We start from the raw sequence: 24,266 nt of genomic DNA on the forward strand, positions 1-24,266 counted from the left end.
CAGCCTAAAGAAAATAAATTGTCTTGCATTAAACTTTGGAGACACACATTTGTTTTTGAAACACTTAGTTTTGCTTTTACAGAAAGTGTTCCCGTAGTTTCCTCATTTACATTTAAGGAAAGAGCACTAATCTATTTAGGTTTCATACATATGGGATGGACTTCAGCAGACAGATGCCTGATTCCCCTCCTCCCCCTCCAAACCTTGTAATGCAGATACTAGTTTTCCAGAGACATTTTTAGTATGTATTTTTACTTAATTTTATTGATGGCCTGTAATAATTTTTTTTAAAAAATAAATATCCCCCAAACAAAAAAAGATTACAGAGAAACAAGGAAAGAATATAGATTTAAATAGTCATATAGTTAATCAGTGTAGCATCATATATATTCTTGCAGTGCAGGTGGCTATGCTTCCTTCTTCATGGTCGTATTTTTGGCACTCAGCTCCCCTTTAGGCAATTAAACTGAAGGACCAGGTTGTGAGGGCTCTTCTTGTTCCAATGAATGCAGCAAGAATGTCTTGGAAATAGGCTGCTTTGAATTTTGAATATCTGTGCACTTTGTCCAGTATCTTCTGTCTCCTCAATTATCAGCTTCATTGTACAGCAGAGTGTTTTCTGGGGCTTCAGCGTAGCATACTGCAGTTGAAAGCTATGGCTGTGCTGTAGTTTTCAATAACAGCTTGTGCTGCAAGGGCTGAATTTTGTCTCTTACACTTAGAGAATGAGTTGCATTCCTTTACACAAGATGAGTGCCTGTGCAAAGCAAATTCTTTTTAACCTGTTTTGTGAATGTGGCACAAATAAGATTTGGCTGGAAGTGTTCCTTTCTTTAGTCGTAAGGGTCCTTTTTTATACAGTGTGTGGTTTCCTTTTATGCCTATTGATAGTAAATCAATTCATTTATAGTACTTCTGCTCACATTGGGAGAAGTATGAGTTATATAGTAATATTTAACTAAAATTAAATTCATTCTGATAGCTACTCATGTAATAAGACACTCTTGCCCTCTTTAAAGCCTTGGGTATTATGCACTTGACAAGCATTACGTATTTCAAAAGACTTAATTCTTCTTTGTAGGCTGAAGAAATTGATTATTTTCAGTAGGATGCACCAGAAATCAAATATCTTTCAATCACTTTTCAGAATTCTTATACGCGAATACTATATCTTGATTTTTTTTTAATTTATTTTGAAGGTGACATTCCAAAAGAAAAATAAAGCCATGCTGGTTTTATAGCCAGGCTCTATTGAATTGACTGCAGATTGAAAACAATAGGTATTTAGGGTAATTTTTGTAAAAGCACGTATAGAACACACATGGAATTTTATGGGTATGATAGGGATATATTTTTTTAAAAGCTGCAAGTGCAGTACAGAAATACGCCACTACCTATGTGTTAGAGTGGATGAGAACATTAAAAATCTGTGGAAAGAGTTGCACGAGAGAAGAAAGAAGGGGTTTCTAACTGTGGTAGGTCTGCCATAACCTGTGGGGGTGGGGGACAAGGAGAACAGGTGACCTTAGGGGTTAGAACTGCCCACTGCAGCACTGACACCTTCGCTGCTCTTGGTTGTACCAGAGGTCTGTAGGAATTCAGTGGTCTTAGATGCTTTACGACTTCTAGCTAAGTTGGAAACAGACCTTGAGGCTCTTGTTCTCAATCTTAAAGACTTTTATGAACCATATGTCAGGATTGTTATCTGCAGAAACTGCTTGGCTTTGAAATAATTGGGTACTGCTGCAAGTGTACAAAAAATTTTGGTTCCCTTTCAGGGTACTTGTTTGTTGTGTATGGGATGGGGTTTTTTCCCCTTAAGGTTTTCTTCAAAACATGGAAGACACAGCCCAAATCATGGATTAGAAGAATTGTTGCTTTATGTGGATACTTTTTACTTTAAGGGATGGTATCTCTCAGAGCAGTAAATGAACAAATACAGGCATAATAGTAAGAAGGTTCTGAAGATAATTTTAGAAGAAATGAAATCTCCTCCAAGGAACTGCACTAAAACTACATGGCAGAGGGAGAGGTTTATATAGGGTGTTGCCAGCTACATATCTTATGTTGCGTGGTGGTGGTGTGTTGCCATTTCAGCATTTGTTATTTCATTGATATTGTAGAGCTGAACACAGCTCAGACCTGCAATGTTGATTTATCTAAGAAATCTTGTTCATGCAAGCTCTCAGGCTCATGTAAAATAATGTTTTACTTTAACAATAGATGTTTATAAATCTTTTGTTACCAATCTCCTTCCTTGCAAGTCAATACTATTACAATTACAGAAAATAGTAGTTGAAATGAGATTTAGCTTGTGGGTTTTTTTATTTTTTTATGTTGCTAAACATCGGGATCTGCTAAGGAGTGCTTTTTAAATATGTGGGCTATTGCAGATCTTACTGAATAATACTAATTGTCTCCATTAATATTTAAATGAGGGAGCAATTAAGGGCTCTGCTTCTTAGTAATTGTTAAAAGAATAAACGTTATTGCTTAAAGCACAGATAAGTTACACTGCTAGGTTTTTGTTCATTACATGAAAAATTTCCTTTAAGACATACTGCAAATGCAAGGGCTGTGCTCTTGACTGCGTTGCAAATGTGGCAGAAGCAATCGCTGAAGGCATGCAATTACTAGGAGACAGTAAAGGGAGAAGTTCCTTTGGAGTTTAAACTTTAGCTGAAAAGGTAAGTTTGGAAACCAAACAAATAAGAACTGCCTCTTTCCATTTTGTTCAGGAAAACAGGGCTTGGTTTGTTCTCCATAAACAGGATTACAGTGACTCAATACCTCACTCAATACCTTCTAACTTTGTTTTCTTGTCTTGAGGTAAATTCCATACTAGTTCAGTAGCAGGCCCTTGAGGCGATGCAGTTAAATATATATTTTTCATTTTCATTATGGCTTAGTAGTTTTCTTTACTAGGGGAAAACCTTCTGTTTGTGAGACAGCTCATGTGAGCAAAGCTTCCCTGTTGGGATTCATAGGCAATAAAAAGAAATGGTTCTGCACTCATTTCTTTCTGATTTCTTCCATTACTTTGCTCGTCTAATCTGTCCTTCCCCAGTTATTGGGGCTCTGTTCCTTACAAGTCAAACAATTGACACAGATCAACTGTGTCAACTTTCATCATATTTGCAGAAGTAAATCTTAAGAGGACTGAAATGGGGATGTGGTGCTGCTTCTAGACTGGGAAATAAACGCTGACCACATGCTCTTGCTACCAAAAATTGGAATCATTGCTGGAGCAGCAGCTATGATGTGTTGTTCCATCAGTGTGCTGCTATCTCCCAGACACAGATATCAGGACAGATCAGTCTAGCTGTGCTTATAACTTTGAGGAAAAAGTGTTTTTCTCTAGAGTTGCAGTTTTATTGGGTGAATATCATCAGCCTAAACTACTAAGAAATATCTGATTGATCATATCAGCATAAACAACCAAGAAATAATTGATTGATCTAAGTGCAAAATGTCCAGTGTCAAAAAGCAGACAAGAAATACTTGGTCATAATTTCACTTTCAATGACTGTCATTAGGAAGGATCCGCAGTATGAAAATTAGCGAGGTTGGGTGGGATGAGAGTACGTGTGAGCAAATGCTGAACATACCTTGAATCTAAGAGGTTCAAGATTAGAGGATTGTTGGAGATAGAGAACCAAACTTAACTAATGTTCTGTCTAGAACTAAACTAAAACATGGCATTTACTATTGTTAGATTTAGGATACAGTTTCAGGTCTAGATTTTTGAAACTTGTGCTACTTTTTAACATTTTGCCTAGTTGTTGTTTTCCTCATCTAGCTCCAAAATACTGTGCAAATACAAAAAACCTTCCCATTTCCACACCAGCTATGTACCACCAGTCAGTGAAGCAGTTCAGTGGAACCAAAAAGAAGCCTAGTAGAAGGGATTGAATCCAGAACACAATGTAGTATGCTATTTTCATATATATCCTGTATCCATTATACAATTTCATATTCTGTTCACTTTGGGAATCAGAGACTATCCTGACAGATTCAATGATATTTCAATCATGTAAGCCCAAAAGATAGTAAATTAATTGAAACTTGTATTCATCTGTTCCCCAGATTTATTTTCTTCACAAAACCATTGATTGGCTGTATTCCTAGCCCTCCCTCCCCCATATTTCAGTGATGGCAAAAGGCAAGTAGTAAATTGCTAGTGATTTCCTGTATTCTATTACTCAGATCATTGCCCGTAATAGAAACCATTCATTTTGAATTTGCTAAATTTAATTCTTTTCTTTAAACTGTCAGTGCTAAAGGAGGTGGCAGAAGCTAAATGCCACAAACCTAAGGAATATAATACTGGTTTATTCTGTTCTCTAGTAGAATAGGTAAAGAAATGTAAGGAGAAGTGATAAAAGGATGAGACTAACAATATAGTCACCTAGCTATGTATCACATTGAGTAATAAGGCATTGTTTGAATAAGATTTATGTAATCCAAAACTTATTTTAGTCTGAAATCCAATCTCTGGTGCTTCTCCTCTAACATGGTCAAGATTTAACGAATCAATACAGCTTTTTTACTACTAGCTGTGCCTCTGGAAATTACATTTCAGGATTTCGATACCAAAAATTAATTTATAGAAGGTTTGAATGTGATTTTCTTATCTAAAAAAATATTTAATACTAAGAAGGGAGTCTTTTTTGCAATGTAGAGTCTTGATCTTGTAATGAACCATGTATTAACAGATGTTTATGCCCATACAGAGATACACCACAAGGTAGGTGCCGAGGTTAGATATAGTGTGGCTACTGATAAATGAAACAGAGAATTAAGGCAGACTTGTATGTCATGAATTCACTTTTAGTGTAGCATATTTTGGAGGAACCGGTCTGTAGGCTGCATAATGTGAACAAGCGGAGAAGAAAACAATAAAAGATCAAGTGTAGTATTTCAAATCTTAATTTTGTTCCTTATTCTCCTCATATCCCCTTTTTGAAAACTGTTACAAAGGGAGCAAGTCACGTTGTAATCAATGAAACCTTTATATTACCCTTTATGGGAAGAATTTTGGCCCACTGCAGCCTATAACTGTTAACATCTATCATGCCCAGCTAAATACTTCATTCCACTCTTGAAATTAAGAAGGAAAAAAAACCCCTGTTTGAGCATCATTCTTTTTTAACTACTTGAATTATGTGAAAACTGATAATCTTTAAAGTCCCTTAATGACAAATTGAATATAATTAAAATATGGCAACTATTTCTTAAATCAACAGGTTTATTAAAATTCCAATTACTGTGACTTTTCTTTTCTTTTCTTTTTTTTTTTTTTTACAACCAGTGTATTTCAATGTTTTATTACCTTATGGAACAAGAACACTTGTTTTGTGGATCTTCTAACACTAACCAAACTGTGTGCTAGTGCGATTAAAGGCTGTAACAAAGCTGAAAAAACTTACTTAAATTCTTTTTTACTGTTGGAAGTTGAGTACTTGTTTTTCTTTTAGTTGTGGCTTCTCATGATTAACATGTAGGTGATATAAAAGGATCATGGTAGATTCCCTTATGCTGGAATACCACAGATGTGATGCTGCTTTTACAGCTTTGCAAAATTAAATTTCATGAAAATCAATAAAGTAACAGTGCAATAAAATTGACATAAGTGATGAGGCTCAACATGTTCTCTGAAAAATCCTTTTCTAAAAAAGATAAAACAGAAGCATAACATTTGGGCTATTGACTAACATTTGCAAAGGCTTAGATTTATTTGCCAGTCCTTACCTGCGACTTTCAAGCAAGTCTGAAATGTCACAACAATTATATCATCTGCTTAGGAAAGGTGATTTTTCACTATGACATTAGGATAGTGAAGTATTACAAAATTAACTCTTTTCAAAAAACAACAACAAAAACCTCAGACCCAAACAAACCCAAACAAAAAACAGTTAAAGAAGAAACATTGGCAAGTAGAGTAATGCAGATTTAGTTTTGAATGAGTCTTTGTTTTTTGAGTAATAAATAGGCTTATTTATGGTTTAATTGAGAACTTAAGAATTTTAACCAAAAAAAGCTGCTATATGGGAGAACTAAATTCCTTAAATGGGAAAGAAAACCAAAACCCCACATAATCAACAAACTGTTTTCTGCCATTTGTATCACTTTCCTAAAGTGTAAATGTTATGATATCGATAGTATTTCGGAACTAGATTTTCAACAGCATCAACTTTTTATATCCTTGCCTGTAATATCCGCTGTTCTTCCACAAAATAATGTTTATTCCACTTTCTTGGTTATTACTACAAACACACTGAAGGTTTGAGAAATCAGATTCTATTAATAGAGTCTTCTTTAAAAATAAAACAAAACCACTTTCTGAATGAAGTGTTTCTGGAAATCTTTGGAATTCTTGAGTTTCAGTTGACTGTAGGTAACATATGTCTGATTCAGCTATGTAAATTCTGTGGCTTGATGGAATGAAAGTAGTTATTTTGGGGTGGTGTTGTCTTTAGCATAAGTGGACAAATGAATTCTGATGGGGTAAGTAAGAAGCTGCAGACTGACAACTGGTTAGCGTGTAGCTTGAAATCTAACAAGATATCTAAGTAAGAACACTTCTAGTTTGTATAAATTCAAAGGCAGGTAATGTTTCTCCCCTTAGGAAGAAACATGTCCAGAAGTAAATTTGGCTGTAGAGTTTGACAACAGGGAGCGGTGAGACAGTTGACCTGTTGTGCCAAACTTTTTCCTAGCAAAAATGGAACCAGACAGGAAAAGTGCTTTTAGAATAAGCACTAGCTTAAATTCAAGTGGATGCCTAAGCATGCTGCTGAATTGGGACCTGGGAAATGAAGGAGTGAGAATGACAGGCATTAAGAAACTCCAGGCACAGCTTTGAAGAGGTTTGGCCTGGACTTTCTATTGATGAGAAGGAGACAAGGAATATGGGGATTTGGGATATTTGGTATGGTGTGGGGGAAGCAGGTCTGTGCAAAATTTAAGAAATCCTTAGGAAAAGAGGACCAGGGAGGAACAAGGAGGAAGGGAGTGGATAGGAGGTGGGGTGTAAAAAGGGTTGGTAATACAGAAACTGTTGCTAGTTCATACACCTGTCTGACCAAGATCTGTGCTGGTCGCTGCAGCCTGTCCTATTTTATTAAATCCTTTCTGATCTCTGTGTCATATCACTCTCTACCCTGCCTGTGAGTGCTGTAAGGACTGACTGCCAGCTACTGGAGGGACCAGCGCGATTGGATTTGGGGCCCGCAGCTGGGGTCAGCTGGGGTTGAAGGTGCCCCGGGCCTGTCCTGCTCAACTGGAGCACCCAGTGTCAGCCTGGGTGGCAGCTGCTGGAGGGGCTGGGGTGTTCATGGTTTTCCCCTATCTTAGTGTGCACAGGGATTTGCGTGTGTGTAATTTGGTAGCAAATACCATATTGGACTAGCTGGTGAGCAGGATGCCCTAGGTTGGGGTAGGTGTATCAGGTGGGCAGAGAGTCTGTGTTGTAGTTGAGTGACCTGTGACTGTGGGGTGCCTGTGTCTGCTAGCAAATGTCAAGGTGGGCTAGCTGGTGAGTGGAGACACGTGGAGGTCAGCATGCAGGCAGGGGTGCTGAATGGGAAGAGTGCTCCTGCTGATGTTCAGGAGATCTGAGAAGGTGCTTGTGGATCTAGGGAGCGTGAGGGTTTCAGCTTTCACTAGTTAAACTTCAAACGTGATGAGCTTGAAAGGAGGAAGGGGGTTTGGCTATCTATGCCGTGTTTATGTGAGTCCTGGTAGTGTTACATGTGGATGCTGTTAAAAGGGAGAACCCAGTCTGCAGCAGCCTGTAACTTGTTGTATTGCTTGCTGTCCTGTGCGTGTGCCTGGCCACACACTGAGCATCACCACTGGCTGTACTTGCAAATGAGAAAGCAGCAGCTGCATCCATTGGCCTGGGATGGAAAAACTGATCCCTGGGTCTACAGGCGAACTGGGCTGGGGTGCAGTGGCTGGAAAGGAGCAATCCCAGAGGCAGTAGCATTAAACATCCCATAAAGGACACCTGAGCAACCCCTCCACTCCCAGTAACCAACTCAAAAAAAAATAAAAATCAAGATATAGCTGTAAATTTGTAATTTAACTTTTTCAGTATTTCAATACTGCTGAGAGAAAACTTTTAAAACGCTCCTTTACAGAAGAACTTAGTACTTCAGGCTTATTTCTGGAGTTTCTGTAAGGAGTCATGTGAAGATAATTCAAACATAGGTAAATGAATCAAGACAGTGCTTATTTCAAAATTCCAGGGAGTGTGGTTGAGAACTACTCAGTTTATGCATGCTACAATAAACCTCAACATTGCTAGTGGCATGGTCCTGGTTAAACTAGTAGTACATGCTGAAGGGAAAAGGGAGTAAATTTAAAAATTACATGTGAAGGAAGAATAAAAGATTGATGAAAACAGACTACTGAATTGTCCATTTATAACATCAAAGGTGTCAGGTTGAAAGAATCTTCCTTTCTGAGTGTTTTAAAGCAAAGTAGTAGGGGAGAGGGAGGAGAATTCTTTGGGTATGGAATTCAACATAAGTTATGAATTCATAGTTTGGCCTTTTTTAAAGCAGCCATAAAAATGAAGATTTGAAGCCTCGGATGTCTAGGCAAAAAATGTTTCTCGGTTTAAGCAATAGTTCCAATCAGAAAACTTGTGGTGGTAGTGACCTGTGGAAGTCCAAGGGCACAGTTTCCATGATACATACTATAAAGGTCAAGACAAGTTATTGAGGCAGAAATTAGACCTCTTTCCAGCAGGTAAACTTTTTCATATGAAAAATGACCTTGAAAAATGGCCCTTTGACAGCTGGATGCATATTGTAGTGTCCAAGCAGGTTGTCTTAAAAGTAGAAGAGTATACTCTTGCACAAGTTGTGGGTTTTAAGTATGTCCTTCTCATATTTTAAAGGAGAATAGAATAAAAGCTGTAGAGTAGGAATACTTTAGATGGTACAAAGAACAGCGTAGAAAGGATACCACATAAAATATTGCAAAAGCAACGACTAAAGAAACCACAGGGAGTATATAACGCTAACATCAGAAGAACTCTAATCAAGGTCAGAACAACTACATTGAAAATAGTTGTTTAGGATTAAGAAACTGAAGTACTAATTAAAAAAAAAAATCCATCAGTGTCTTTAATGTTACTAGAATATGGTTACCTATTTCCATAATGCTATTCTTGGTGCAGAAAATTAAATGAATAATTATTTGTTTTCTCTTTTAACTTTACATTGTCCAGTCTTTCCTGACCATGTACAGCTTCATTTGCCTAATTTTTCCTGTTGTGTTAAACATGGAATTTTCTTTATGAAACCAAATTTCATTTAAAGGCTGAGTGATGTCACTTGAAACATGAAGGGCTGTGAAGATGGTCAGAGGGCTGGAGCACCTCTCCTGTGAGGACAGGCTGAGAGAGTTGGGGTTGTTCAGCCTGGAGAAGAGAAGGCTCCAGGGAGATCTAATTGCAGCTTACCAGTACGTAAAGGGGGCCTACAGGAAAGCTGGAGAGGGACTGTTTACAAGGGCATGGAGTGATAGGACAAGGGGTAATGGCCTTAAGCTGAAGGAGGGTAGATTTAGATTAGATATTAGGAAGAAATTCTTTCCTGTGAGGGTGCTGAGGCACTGGAACAGGTTGCCCAGAGAGGTTGTGGCTGCCCCCTCTCCGGAAGTGTTCAAGGCCAGGTTGGATGGGGCTTTGGGCAACCTGGTCTAGTGGAGGGTGTCCCTGCCCATGGCAGGGGGGTTGGAACTAGATGGTCTTTGAGGTCCCTTCCAACCCAAACCCAAATTCTATGATTCTAAAATCCTCCATCTTTCAAACCATACAGGTAAAGGAATTCTGAGTCCTGTTTCCTGTATCTCCTTTTGCTTTTAAATAAAGGCAGAATTCCTCTTTTCATGTTTCTCCTGCCACTTCTCAACTTTTACCTATCCTTCCAGTATGGAATTTCATTAACAGTCTAACTTTTGTTGCCTTCCTCTTGTCTTAAAGCAAGATCTCTTTCTTTGTTGGCTTTGTAGCACACACACCTAGGATGCCGTACCCTGGCTGCTGATCCCTCGAAGTGAAAGAGCAGCAGTTGGAAATAGGGCTTTGCACTCAGGCCCAGGCATAGTGGAAGATCACTGAGCCGGAGTAAGGGCAAATTCTGACAAGTTGGAGCCAGCTTCTGGTTTGCAGCCACTATAGAAATGGAAACTATATCCTTGGTTCTGGAGACAAAAGAGATGGCGTCATTGCTAGGATATCTAAGATGTCAAATAGTTATAAATAAAAGGCTCTGCAGCAGTATTCCAACAGTGCATTAAAGAAGTGTCTAAAAAATTCTAACAGCTGCTTAAATAAAACTAAAAAAAATTAGATTTTATAGTATTTTCTCAGCACTAGTTTCATGGTCTTTAGTGTATATTGAATACAATCCTTTTAAAATCTATTACTATTGAAAACTTAATTTATTCTTTCCGTATCAGTAATTTCTAACATTCTTCAGTTTTGCTGCAGCACTCTATATTCCTTGTCAGCATCTAATATATCTTTCATGATGCAGTTTAGGAGTAGAGATGGCTGGATTAAGCACAGTGCAACAGCAATTATGAGCGGAGTGGCTACCGCAGTTTGAGTGCCCTTGCACAGATAACACCACTGAACAGGAAACAAGGCACTATTGATGAAAAAATAGAACCTTGTACCAGAGTGTACTTGGTGGATACAAGACTAGAGTTTGAAACTAATATCTGAAACAGAAGAATGGGTCAAGACATATGAACTGTTTTTTGAAGTGTCAGGGGTGTCCCCTTTCAAAATGGACTGGTATATACATATTCCTAGATAAAGGTGTTTGAATGCCAAAGGAGTATATGTTGCTACTCTTCACATGGCTAATTTACAGGTACTTTTTAATGGGGAAGTGGAAGAAATGGAAGAAGGTAAATGTTATGAAAAGCTGAAGGGAGCCTTCAGGCATTTACATGAATGTGCTTAAGTGCTTCATTATGAGATGTACTATGAAAGTATTTATCTGAGGTCATTCTTGGTGATAAATGTTATGAGAGCTTTGCTTTTGGCTTGTATTTAGTCTTGATGCCCAGAACAGAAAATGTCACTGCCAGTGAAAGCCATGTATTCAGCTCATGCTTATTCATCTGCATAAATGCTATCTCAAATGAAATAATCATTCGGGTTCTTTTTGTGACCTAGTTACTTCTAAAAATTCAGTTTCCAGGACTGTAAACGGATTACAAAAATGAATGTACTGTATCACCTGATTTGTTTCCACACTGACTTGGACAACCACCATTTCTTTCTCTTAATACTTTTCACTTACTGTATCAGTCAGTTATCTTAATTTTGGTTGGTTCCTCTTTATGCCTAAAAACATTAACAGAATTGTCTTTGTGTGAAAGAGTCTCAAAATATTTCAGACTGAAAATATGCATAATCATTGATAACAAGTCTCTTATCTGCCACCCACCATCTGAGTCCCAGTGCAGTATTTTGCTAGAACTTCAAAATGCTGCAGAAGCTGTCAAAGAAGATGCATTATCTTGAACATAAGAACTAGCATTTTTTTCCCTTTTGCTTGTTACCAGACAGCAGCTCAGTCTAGAGGGGCAAACTCCTGCTGAACCAACTGCTATTGGGTTGGTATTCACATACCACTTTACAAGCTCTCTGGCTTCATTTGTGAAGCAATATGTAAAACTCTAATTTAAAAACAAAGGAACGAAATCTCAGTATTATATTGGCAAAAGGCTGACTGACGTCAACAGAGAATATTGTTCACCTAGAAACACTATCTTAATCTCTTTGGGCTTAATTTCCATTTTGTGAAACACTTTTGTCCCCTGCTTTGTGTCTGATTTTGTTTTCTCACATGCAGCACAACTGAGCCTGTGTTCGCTGTGACCCAGAGTTTTCTGCCGTAGTGACTGCTTTTCAAAGGAAAGACCCACTCTTCTTTCTCATAGCCTTGCTCTATTTGGTTCTGTATGTACATAGTTAAATATATCTGCTTTATGAAAACACTATATTCAATGGGTCCCTCTTAGAGTGCTTTTTTTGTTAGGTATACCTCCCCCCCAATTTCTGTTGCTTAATGATTTTATGATTCTTTGCATTCTGTGAATTTTCTACACAAGTTCTATAACATAATTATTTTATAATTATATAGTAATCTTAATTAACAGTGAAAATAATGAATAAAAGCAGGCTCCTTGATTTGATGGTTTTATTTTACTCTTTTTTTTGAGATTGGTCTATGAACTTTGAATCAGTTAGTGTGCTTCGATATTCTATAGTGCTTTTTTAAAAAAACTCAAATTATTTTGTGGCACTAAGTCTATATATAAAGTTTTCAATGAGAAAGCTGTATTTTGTTACCTAGACATGAGCTTGGGCTATGGCACGTCAATACAGATTGACTTAATGAAGACTTGCAACACAGAATAGTTTTCTACTTGGTCAATTTTCAAGTTGGATCGTATTAACTATACTTCCAATGAATTAAATCCAGTTCTCTGGTGCAGGTGAGTTTGTCTTGTTAAGCTATCTCAACCATTGTGCTTCTGAAACATCCCAGAATTACTAGATTTCCCCAAAACATACCATCAGCAAGAAAGTGTCCTCAGTCAGCTTTCTTTTTAAGATACTCAAATGCTGATTATAATGCTTTTCTTCTCAGTAATGAAAGCTTCTAATGCCTTATGCTTATTATACTAGCTCAGTTTGTGGCATAGACTTGAAGAGTTTCAACACAGCCCAACTTAAATTTATCTAACCTGTCCCTCTGCCTCCAAGCATGAATACCTTTCCCTATGTCATTCTAATCAATATTTATCTGGCCTTTTATTAAAGACCTTTAAATAGACAAATTGCATGACCTCTTCAGGCAATCTATTCTTGTGCTTCACTCTCTTTACCCAGAAGTTTTTCTTAATTTTTATCTTGAATATTTTATGCTGTAATGTAAGCCCATTACTTGTCCTATCCATTACATGTAAGGAAAACATATTAATCCCTCCTTTGCAGAAGCTATTTATTTATTTAAACTGTGTTTGTACTGTCCCTTCTCTTTTTAAGGTAAACTGGATTTATTTGATATTTTCAGTTAGCTAAGCTTTTTTAGACCTTTGATTATTAATTTGCTTCTCTTTTTTGACTTCTCCAGTTAGCACACATTCTTACTGAAGTTCAGCACCCAAATCTGGATCAGATATTCCAGCTGAGTATGAGACTCTTCTTGGTCTTATGGAACTTTCCCCATAATTGTCATCAGCAAGTATAACGACTCTCAGTATACTTGAGTTATTTCACCAAGCAGGGCTGACTTATTCAGCTGTCCTTTGCTTTCCTACTCCATTCCCATTCTGTTAATTGGAACAGGCAATTTATCACAGCTGATCTTTCTATTGATGCAACAAGCCCAGTTAGATGTTTCTGTTTCCTCAATATCAGCCTTTTATGTTGGTGATTCAAGAGCCAACAGGAAGACTTATTTGGAATGACTTTTAATTTTATGAAGTAAGTCCTTTGCCCTTTCCTAAATTGTCCCTACGTGCTTATGCTCCATTCATGTATGTGTTCTTAAGAATCTGACTTTTTCCATTTCCTCTATGCTTTCTTCTTAGATTTGAGGTCAATGTAAAATTCCTTATTAGCCATATTGATCTCTTGATATGTTTCTCACCTTTCTTCCATAAGAGGATGATTTGCTTGAAATATCTACTTGGAAAGAGGAATGTTTATGCTGTTGCTTCTCCTTTGTTTTCTGGGAGTTATTTACTCTTCTGTTTACTTATAGATTTCATTGAAATGACTTCTTACCATGACATTTTGCTCAGCCATTTCAACTTTGTTGTTGAGAATTATATCTAAGAGCCATTTAGGTGCTCTCTGACTTCTAGATCAAGAAATGTTCACACAGCACTCCAAGAATATGGGGGACATCTTACCTGCCAAGTTAATCATCTAAGCCAAAGACAGTCACCTTGTCTTCTGTAATTAATGAAGAGTAATGGGCCACTGCAGACCATGATGAAAACTTTAGGATAAGAAATGAAGTATTCTCTGAAGGAAGGTTTTTTTGTTACATTCTCTATAGATACAGAGTTTAGATGACTGAGTTAAATTTTGATAAATAACTTTTTAGGTTGCTAAAGTTCAGTGACCTGAATCATGCTCTCTACTTTTTTGTATAATCTCTTTTTTTTTAATCAGATGTTTGGCTAATTGGAATTGTTCATTACTACTAAACTTTAAATTCTGGATAATACTGCTCTTGATTGTCATCAAACATTATCTTCTTGATAGTCATGGTTTACACTGGGCTCTGAGCATGATGGTACCCTGCACTGCAGTGCAAGGCAGGGCCTGCGTTGATCTTTTCACTTGATACATGAATTGGCAAACCATGAGCTCAGAATTTACTTGTGTTTCTCTAAACAGGAAAATATAAATTAAATCAACCAACAAACTATCAACAGAGCTACTAAGGTTCAGACCAAAATAATGAGGCATGGATGTTTCAGGGAACAGTTTTTTTAACTTACCTCTTAAATGGACAAACTAGACACTTGATTTGTATACTGAAAAAATATGGAAGCCTTGTTTTTTCTCTTACAAGAAGTGTGGAGTTTCAGAACCATTTTGTCCCGGCCCCAAAATACCAAGGTAATTTGCTATAGTAGTTCTTATTTTGGCTGCTGGTAGTAAAAATATTTTATATCCTAAACAAGTTGGGAATGGTAATTTCTACCCTCGACTGCTTCACAGTCCAAGCTGTTTGTCAAATGTGCTGTCACAATAGCTTCTTTGGGTAATAATTTGAAGAATCAATAGTCTTCTCTCTTTTTTTACGAAACCTGGCAACTTTTCCATTGATTTCTTTTCTTCTTTTTCCAGCACTGCACCTGCTGCCTTTGCAGTTTCTGATTAACTTTCTAGCATCTCAGCTCATTCGTATATTTTAATATAACATGGTGACATGGGTTTCTGAGAATATGCCGGCTGTGTCTTTCCTGCTTGGATGCTGTAACCTAAGTTGGCAATGTGTGCCATATTTTATATATGTGATATTGTGCTGTTTAGGTAACAAAAAACTTGATAAAGGTATAACTTTCTTGCATACAACCATAGGATATTATGGTGAAACAAGATAGAAGAGAAACAAATAATATTTAGTATTACTGCTAGCTAAACATGTTTTAGATGGTAGTTAAGCAACAGAAGCTAACTATGATATCTAGGAGAATCCTTTCTACTTTCTCTTGTGCAGTACGTACGGTAATTAACAGTGAATATTATTACGTGTAGTAATTACTGTTACAGATAACAATAAAGTGAATACTTGCTGTGACCATCACTGGAATAACCTGACTGCATTTCCCTTTTGAGTCTCTTCAAAAAAAGTTTTGAAGTAATGACAAGTTTAAAGCTCATTGGTTGATTTCAGTTGGAGTGCAATTTTCTGCTATCAAGTGCATGTTCATTTATTACTAGAAAAGGTTAATCATGAAAGGTGGATGTTATGAACACTTACAGATATGACATTTTGCAGATGGCTATAAAAATTTGAGGAGAAGTGTTCTGTATGGCTCTAAAGTTACAGTTTGTCTATGGCTAAGTGGACTTTAGCAATTAGCTATTAAATAGCAATGATAATCTATAATGTTTGGCTAGCAGTGTCTTAATTATTGTTCAAAAAGCTAGTAAAGTACGCCATTCAGCCTTCTCTATCGTTGTCTTTTCTTACTCTCAGTTCTTGGAATGAACCATTTTAGACCAAGACTCTTTCAGTGCCAGGAACATGTTGAATGTATATTCATAATAGCTCCGCTTTTCTGTCCCAAACTGCAAATCTTACTGTCAAACTGTTTCCTGTGTACCAATCTTTATACTTCAGCTTTTTTTAGTTAGTTTTATTATTTTTTGCCTTTTGAGAGCCAATTAGATTTTCCTGTTGTCCACATATATAGGATATGGTATGAACCAAGCTCTAGGTAGCCTTCTAAAGTGCACATATAGAGCTGGTAGTGATGTCCAGGAGTTGGAGGGGGCTGATCTTACACATGTATACAAATGGTGTTACTCTAAATGCTATTTCAATGCCAGCTCACTACATGTTAGCAGGTTGACTTTTTGCTTTGTGCATACCAAGTCTACTGAGTAACTGTTAATGGGCCTCTCTGAAGTAAATATTCCATTTGTTTCCTATTAATCACTGCAGAAGATGGGCATCTAGCACTGCTAGTAGGATGACAGCTCTGATGGTCTGTCTGGGAAAATGGACAGCATAATATAGCTTTATTGTGTGTCCTGATGGAGTGCAGGAAAAAGATTTTTATAATATACAAATTAATGGTGTTAAAAGGGGATCAATTAATAAGAAGGTATAAATATCAAACTAAATTAAGTGCAGACATCTGCGTATCAATTTGATTTGCTGAGGTGAGCCTGAAGTTAGGGAGGATATGAATATATCTTTTGTCTATGGTGCTGGTTTTGCCTGGGATAGAGTTAATGTTCTTCATAGTAGCTGGTATGGGGCTGTGTTTTGGATTTGTGCTGAAAACAGTGTTGCTAACACAGGGATGTTTTCATCATTGCTGAGCAGTGCTTACACAGAGCCAAGGCCTTTTTTGCTTCTCACTCAACCCCACCAGCAAGTAGGCTGGGGGTGCACAAGGAGTTGGGAGGGGACACAGCCAGGACAGCTGACCCCACCTGACCAAAGGGATATTCCATACCATATGATGTCATGCTCAGCATATAAGGGGCTGGGGAAAGAAGAAGGAAGCGGGGAACAGATGACATTCGGAGTGATGGCGTTTGTATTCCCAAATCACCATTACGCGTGATGGAGCCCTGCTGTCCTGGAGATGGCTGAACACCTGCCTGCCCATGGGAAGTGGTGAATGAATTCCTTGCTGATGTGGTTTAGCCCCAGCCGGCAGCTGAGCACCATGCACTGCTCGCTCACCCCTCCCCCGGTGGGCTGGGGAGGAGAACGGAAAAACAACGGCAAAGCCTCGAGGGTTGGGATAAGGGCAGTTTACGGGGACAGCAAGGGAGAGGGAAACAATCAACAACAGTACTGATAACAGATATTCACAATGGGTCATAACAGAGAACACTTTACCCATCCAATGACCGACTGGACACTCAGCCCGTCCATGCTGAACCTGCCCCTGCCCGACTGGCCCCCTTTTATGGCGAGCGTGATGTCGCATGGTATGGAATAGCCCCTGGCCAGCTTGGCTCACCTGTCCTGGCTCTTTGTGAAATTAACTCTGTCCTTGCCAGAACCAGGACACTTGTCTTGCTTTGCTTGTGTGCGTGGCTTTTGTTTTACCTATTAAACTGTCTTTATCTCAACCCACGAGTTTTCTCACTTTCACTCTTCTGATTCTCTCCCCCATCCTGCTGGTGGTGGGGAGTGAGCAAGTGGCTGCATGGTGCTTAGCTACTGGATGGGGTTAAACCACATCATCTGCTTACATATTCTTCTGACAGAACCCACTGAAAACCTGAATGTCTCCCTAACATCAAATCTTGCATACTCTCATGAATTGTGCAAGCAGTCCGACAGAGACAACAAACATATATGTGTTCTGTTTTCACACTAGAGGCCCCAGTGTAGGCTATATTAAACAGGAAGCTCTCTCTTAATCTATTGACATTTCCAGTTCTTTCTAATAAAAGGAAAAACTTTAAATGTGTGTTATTATCCCTTGTCTAAAGATGGAAAAAAAAATGCATTTGGTTTGTTTAACTTACTGATGTTATTTTCCTTTAATAGAAGAATGGTTTTCTCTTTTAAGAGCTGGCAAGTGAATATTGACAGGTGCAACTTTAAAAGCTTGCAGAAAAGTGGGTCTCTAATTAAAGTAGATCATTAACAATTCTTGCTTATCTCTTCAGGGAGACATAGCTGTTGAAAAGATACTAAACTGTGATATTGCTTACCTGCATGATGCAGCTGTATACATTTTTAGCTACTTGAAGTGGTTCAGCAATGCATCTGTGAAGTCAGTCTGCATTTGATTCAGATTAACTTAAAAATAACCAGCCACACTTAGATATCTAGGATACCACAGATGCCAATACTTTATTGGGTTCAGGTAGAGGATGAAGAAAAAGCAGAGGCATTTGATGTGCTTTTTGCCTCAGTCTTTAATAATACTGATAGATCTGGGGCTGCCCAGACACCTGAGTCAGAGCACCATGAGTGTGGGAACAGTGACTTTCCATTCATAGACACTGAAATTGTAAGGGACCAGCTGTAAGAGCAGAACATTCACAAGTCCATGGGGCCTGATGGGGATCATCCCAGACTTCTGAAGGAGCTAGTGGGTGTTATGGCAGGACCCCTTTCGATCACCTACCAAAGGTCTTGGGAGTCTGGGGAGGTCCCTGCTGACTGGAAGCTAGCCAATGTTATTCCCATTTACAAGCAGGGTGTGAAGGAAGACCTGGGAAACTACAGAACTGTTAGTCTAACCTCATTTCCTGGAAAAATTATGGAGAAGATTATACTGTGTACCTTTAAAGGCATTTTAATAATAATACAATCAGGCACAATCAACATGGGTGCACAAAGGGAAAGTCCTGTTTAACTAATTTGATATCCTATGATAAGGTCACCTGCCTTGTAGAGGAAGGAGAGGCGGTGGATAAAGTTTTTTTTCTGGATTTTAGCAGGGCTTTTGAACCTGTCCCTCACAGCATCCTTCTGGACAAGTTCTCCAGCTGTGGGATGAGTGGATTCACAGTGCATTGTGTGAAGAACTGGCTGAAGGGCAGAGCTCAAAGGGTTGTAGTGAATGGGGCTAGGTCTGGCTGGTGACTGGTCACCATCGGTGTTCCTCAGGGTTCAATTCTAGGGCCAGTGCTGTTCAGTACATTTATCGATGATCTGGATGCAGGAGTTGAACGCACCATTAGGAAGTTTGCTGATGATACCAAATGGGGAGGTGCTGTTGACTCTCTTGAGGGACAAAGGGCCTTGCAGAGGGATCTAGATAGATTGGAGCATTGGGCAATGATTAATGGGATGAAATTTAACAAGTCCAAATGCCAGATTCTGCACCTGGGACGGGGTAATGCCGGGCACAACTATAAACTGGGAGAGGAGTGGCTGGAGAGCAGCTCTGCAGAACAGGGTCTGGGGGTGCTGGCCGACAGCAGGCTCAGTACGAGCCAGCAGTGTGCCCTGGCAGCCAAGAGGGCAAACCCCATCCTGGGGTGCATCAAACACAGCGTAACCAGCTGGCCAAAAGAGAGGACTATCCTGATGTATTCGGTGTTGGCGTGGCCTCACCTGGAGTAATGTGTGCAGTTCTGGGCCCCACCATTTAAGAAGGATGTGAAAGTCCTTGAATGCATCCAGGGGAGGGCAGCAAAGCTGGTGAAAGGGCTGGAAGGCAAGTGCTATGAGGAGTGCCTAAGGACTTTGGGCTTGTCTAGTTTGGAGAAAAGGAGGCTGAAGGGTGACCTCATGGCTCTCTCCAGCTTCCTGAGGAGGGGAAGTGGAGAGGGAGGTGCTGATCTCATCTCCCTGGGATCCAGTGATAGGATGCATGGGAACGGTTCAAAGCTGCAGCAGGGGAGGTTTACACTGGCCCTTAGGAAGCATTTCTTTACTGAGAGGGTGGTCAAACAATGGAACAGGCTTCCTAGAGAGGTGGTTGATGGCCCAAGCCTGTCAGTGTTTAAGAGGCATTTGGACAACCCCCTTAATAACAGGCTTCAACTTTTGGTCAGCCCTGAATTGGTCAGGCAGTTGGACTAGATGATCATTGCAGGTCCCTTCCAATTGAAAGAGTCTATTATATTCTAATATAGTAATATTTCCAAAAGTATTGTCCTGGTTTTCGGCTAGGATAGAGTTAATTTTCACCAGAAGCTGGGACGATGGGACAGAGCCAGGACAGGTGACCCGAAGTAGCCAAAGGGGTGTTCCATACTGTATGACATCATGCTCAGCAAATAAGGGGGGCTGGCTGAGGAGGAGTAGCGCTTCCGAGACTGGCTGAGTGTCCAGTAGTTGAGTAAGCAAATTGCATTTCATATTGCATCACCTGCTTTGTATATTCTAAGTACTGTTGTTATTTTCCTCTCCCTTTGCTGTCCTAGTGAACTGTCCTCATCCCAACCAACAAGTTTTACCTTTTTCTTCCAATTCTCCTGCCCATCCCACTGGGGGAGGCGGGGGCGGTGAGCGGGCGGCCTTGTGGTGCTCAGCTGCTGGCTGGGGCTAAACCACGACAATGTCCTTTTTGGTGCCCAATGTAGGGCACAAAGGGTTGAGATAACAGCAGATTTGACCCGAGTGTGTTGAAACAAAGTTGTTATAAGCATTTATTATATTAGTTAAAAAGTCACTGGTCACAATGGTGTTTTGTTTGTTCACATTATTGTGTTATGTAAATCCTTATTTGCTGTATGTATTCCTTGTGGCACTGTTTATCACCTGTGGGAGAGGGGTCAGGATTCTCATTTTGCTGTATGGTGTAATATCGACTTATGATATAACATCACTGGTCATGAGATTAAGCTGGTATTTGTATGTGGCATTGCTTTCATGCCTGTACTTTGGACAATATCTCTTGGAATTTATTAATAATCATACCCAATCTATGGGGAAGACGGGGGGGATACTTCCTCTCATTCTTTCATCTCCCCTTTTTCCTTCAGGCTGGTTACAGCAGCTTTTGAGAATTTTGAATACTGTTGGGATGTTCAAGCTACCATGCTCCTATTGCTACGTCTCCTGAATGTGTTTCAAGTCCTGTTTAGGGTTACAAAAAATTGTTTTAGGAATGCCACCCAGAGATCTGCCCCAAGGCTGGATAGTCATGGGTGGCATGGCAGGTGGGAGAGTATGGGCAGGTATCTAGAGAACTTCTCACCTCCAATGAATGGTTTGGAACTTCACTCCTGAACAACTACAGGACTCTGATAAAGGAATAGAATATTTGAAAGGAAAATGCTGTGGTTGTTCCAAAGAGGCACAACTTAGCACAGTGTGCTGGGCCCTGGCCAGCATGTACCAACCACCGCTTGATAGTAGGCAGTGCCATTGGGGGAAGAGAGGGAAAACAGGCACTGTGGCTACTCAGACCCCAGGAAAGGCACTGTGGCTACTCCCACCCTGGCGATAGGCAGTGCAGCTGAATGAAAAACCGACCCGTGCTGATATCTGTTTTCTCTATACACAAGAAGAAATACACAAAGAAACCACTTTGCTTAGTACAGGATGATGATCGACCAGGACTGTCAAGAGAACAGAAGGAAGAAGCAGAACCAGAGGTAACCACCCGATCCCTGTCCCTGAGTGAGCTGTGAGAGAAGTGAAAAGATTTCAGCTGCCATCCAGGCGAGCACATTGTTACCTGGCTGCTCCGGTGCTGGGATAACGGGGCCAGCAGCCTGGAATCAGAGGGTAGGGCCGCCAAGCAGGTGGGATCTCTGTCCAGGGAAGGGGGCATTGACAAGGTGACTGGGAAAAAGACAGAAGCCCTCAGCCTCTGGAGGCGACTTCTGTCAAGCAAGTCGGCCGGGCCCAAACCATGACAAGTAGAGACACATGTAGGCACTTATTTGCTTAACTTCTAGAAGTTTTTCAAGGTTTTTTTGTATTTCTGAAAACTCTTAATAGACAACTATATGTACTCCTGTACTCATGAAACTCTTCTACAAAATAGGTCCATGCGGAATACCATGAGTATCTCCAGCAAATTCTACTGTGTAATTTAATGTTAGCTCTACCCTGTTCTGCAATCACAGCTGTAATTATCTAAGTGTTCAGTCTAAGCTTTTGAATATAGACATTTGAATAAATTTGGATCTGGAAAAAAGTTATAGACTCAACAATATTTTACATACAGATGGATTTTCAAATTCAACTAAGATTGCCATAAACAATGTTTTGTATTTTGAAAGCAGAACCTTGATTCATAATTGAGGAACAAGCAGTTCTGCAAATCAGAAAGCTTATGCTCCTAACTTTTTTTGTTTGCAAAGGCAAATAGGTGGGTAGATCCACAAACATGTAGGTTAGTGTGGTTTTGAATCATTACAGGACTGAATGCAAGTTGTTTACTATTGTATATTGCACTTGAGAAGGAAAAAGATTCTTAAAACCATGCTGTGATATGAACCTATACTATATTTGGAGTCATTCAGTTTTCTTTAGCTGGACATTATTGGTCTGTCTATGTAGGCTCACCAACAGGCTCACTGTGGGAACAGTGTCTTACAGTGAAAGACTGCTCCTCTGTCCAAAGATCTTAATGTCTCTGTGGACAAGGTATAGAAAACTGAAAAGGGATACTGCCTTTTCAAATAATTCTCAGCTTGATCCAGCAGTAAAACGATTGCTACTTTATCTGGGATCTGTTAATCTGTTAATCATTCAGTCTAAAAGAAGAAGAATATGAGAGAACAGTGTCTGTCTGGTGCTCAGAAAACCTGCGTTGATGTGAAAAGTCAGTATCAGTAGGAGTTTTCTGAGGACTAGTGGAAATGTTGTCTCATGCCCAGTTACTTTCTACTGCCACGTAGCACGTAGCAGGTAACTGAAGTAAGTGAATGCCCTGATAAGGTTGAATTTCTCAATCAGCTGGTGCAGGAGGAGTATTTAGCTGTGAATGCTGATATTCTGTGAAAGGTTAGCACTGTTGAGGAATCCTAGAGTACTTTTGTATCATAGACTCTGACTGGGCAAATATAATCTGGGAAAAGCATGGGACTGCTGCCGAGAGGTGAAGCAGCACTTCCATTTCTTGGATTATTGCCTCCAATTGTGCAGGGATTTAGGAAGAGTATGGATAAATCTGAAAAAGTCCTGATGGAGAAGATGATTTCTGAATGTACTTTGAGCCCCAGGATTTTATTATTTCAAGCTATATGGATCAACTGATAACCTGCGTGACACTGATTTTGTGTATATACAGATGTATCTGTAAAAATGCACGTATCTGTATAGGAATACCTTGGTGTTTTTCATTAATTTGGAGGTATCTACCACTTCAGAGCTGTTTCTTACTGTCATTAATTACACCTCAATAACCTCAGTAGCTGAGCAGAGATAGATGTTTCAACCTGCATTCAAGACAAATCATTATTTTTAAAACAATAAGCAAACCATATAGAGTATAAATTCCTTTTCCATGTAGATTAGGACAGCAATTTAAAGTCAAGGGTTATGCTGATTAAATCAAATAATGAATTGCTAGGAGTTAGATGGCAGTATTAGCTTACAGTAGACTTCTGATATTTTGTTCTTTTGATCAGGTTTTCCTAACACTCTTGTCACTTTTTTTTGAGCATCTCTTAGTGTTGTGTTAAGCAACATGACTAATCCATCATGCAGTTCTCTCATTCCTTCCCCACAGGAGAAATGTGTGCAGTGGTGTGACTTGTTTTGGTCTTTTTTCTTCCTACCTTCCTACCTGTCTTTGATTTGCAGTCTTAATTTTATCCTTTTGTAGGAACTTCTGGAAGTCATCTGAGTCATGTTGCTACTCTCTGCAGAGACTTTGAGCCATATTTGGAGATGAGTAATGCAGCCAGGGAGACCAGAGGGATTCTAAATTGCTGCAACTTATAGCTTCCTCTGCTGTCCCAATACATCAGCTACACTTAGTAAAATCTCTGCAGATTGTTTTAAACACAGTATTTATACTTAGGTTTTTTGTCGACATGTAAGTTACACTCCCCAGCACATCCTCTCTTATTTGATAGAATTCCAGTGCTGAAGGGCTCAAAGAAAAAGAAATCAGATTCTGCTTCCTCCTCATGTGAAGCTATTCCTGCTTTAATCTTCTTCTTTAGCACTTTCACTATGAGAGTAGGTATGCCTTTAAGTAGGTTTATTTTATAACACTTTACTTGCCACTTCAAATTTGACCCGAATTATAAATGTGTGTGGAAATGCTTCCTCTTAACTATTTTAGAGTTCATGACATTTCAAAAATAAATATTCTTTAAGTCTTAAATCACTTGTTAAAAAGGATTCAATGAAGAAAAATGTTTCCTAATTAAATCAGCTTAGACTAAACATTTACAGATGTTAAAATGCTGTTGTTTTTTTTTCCTCTGCAGGTGCATACATAAACCTTGCTGAATACACCACCGCTGCATCTTGGCATAGGTAAAAGTATGGCTTTCTGGATTATGTTATTTTGAGAAAGTTCCTCAGAGTACATTAAAACATATTTCCAATGATATGATTCAGTTTCTGGAAGGACTATCTTCTAGA

The sequence above is a fragment of the Grus americana genome, chromosome 2 (assembly GCF_028858705.1).
Source record: "Grus americana isolate bGruAme1 chromosome 2, bGruAme1.mat, whole genome shotgun sequence".
Lineage (NCBI taxonomy): Eukaryota > Metazoa > Chordata > Aves > Gruiformes > Gruidae > Grus > Grus americana.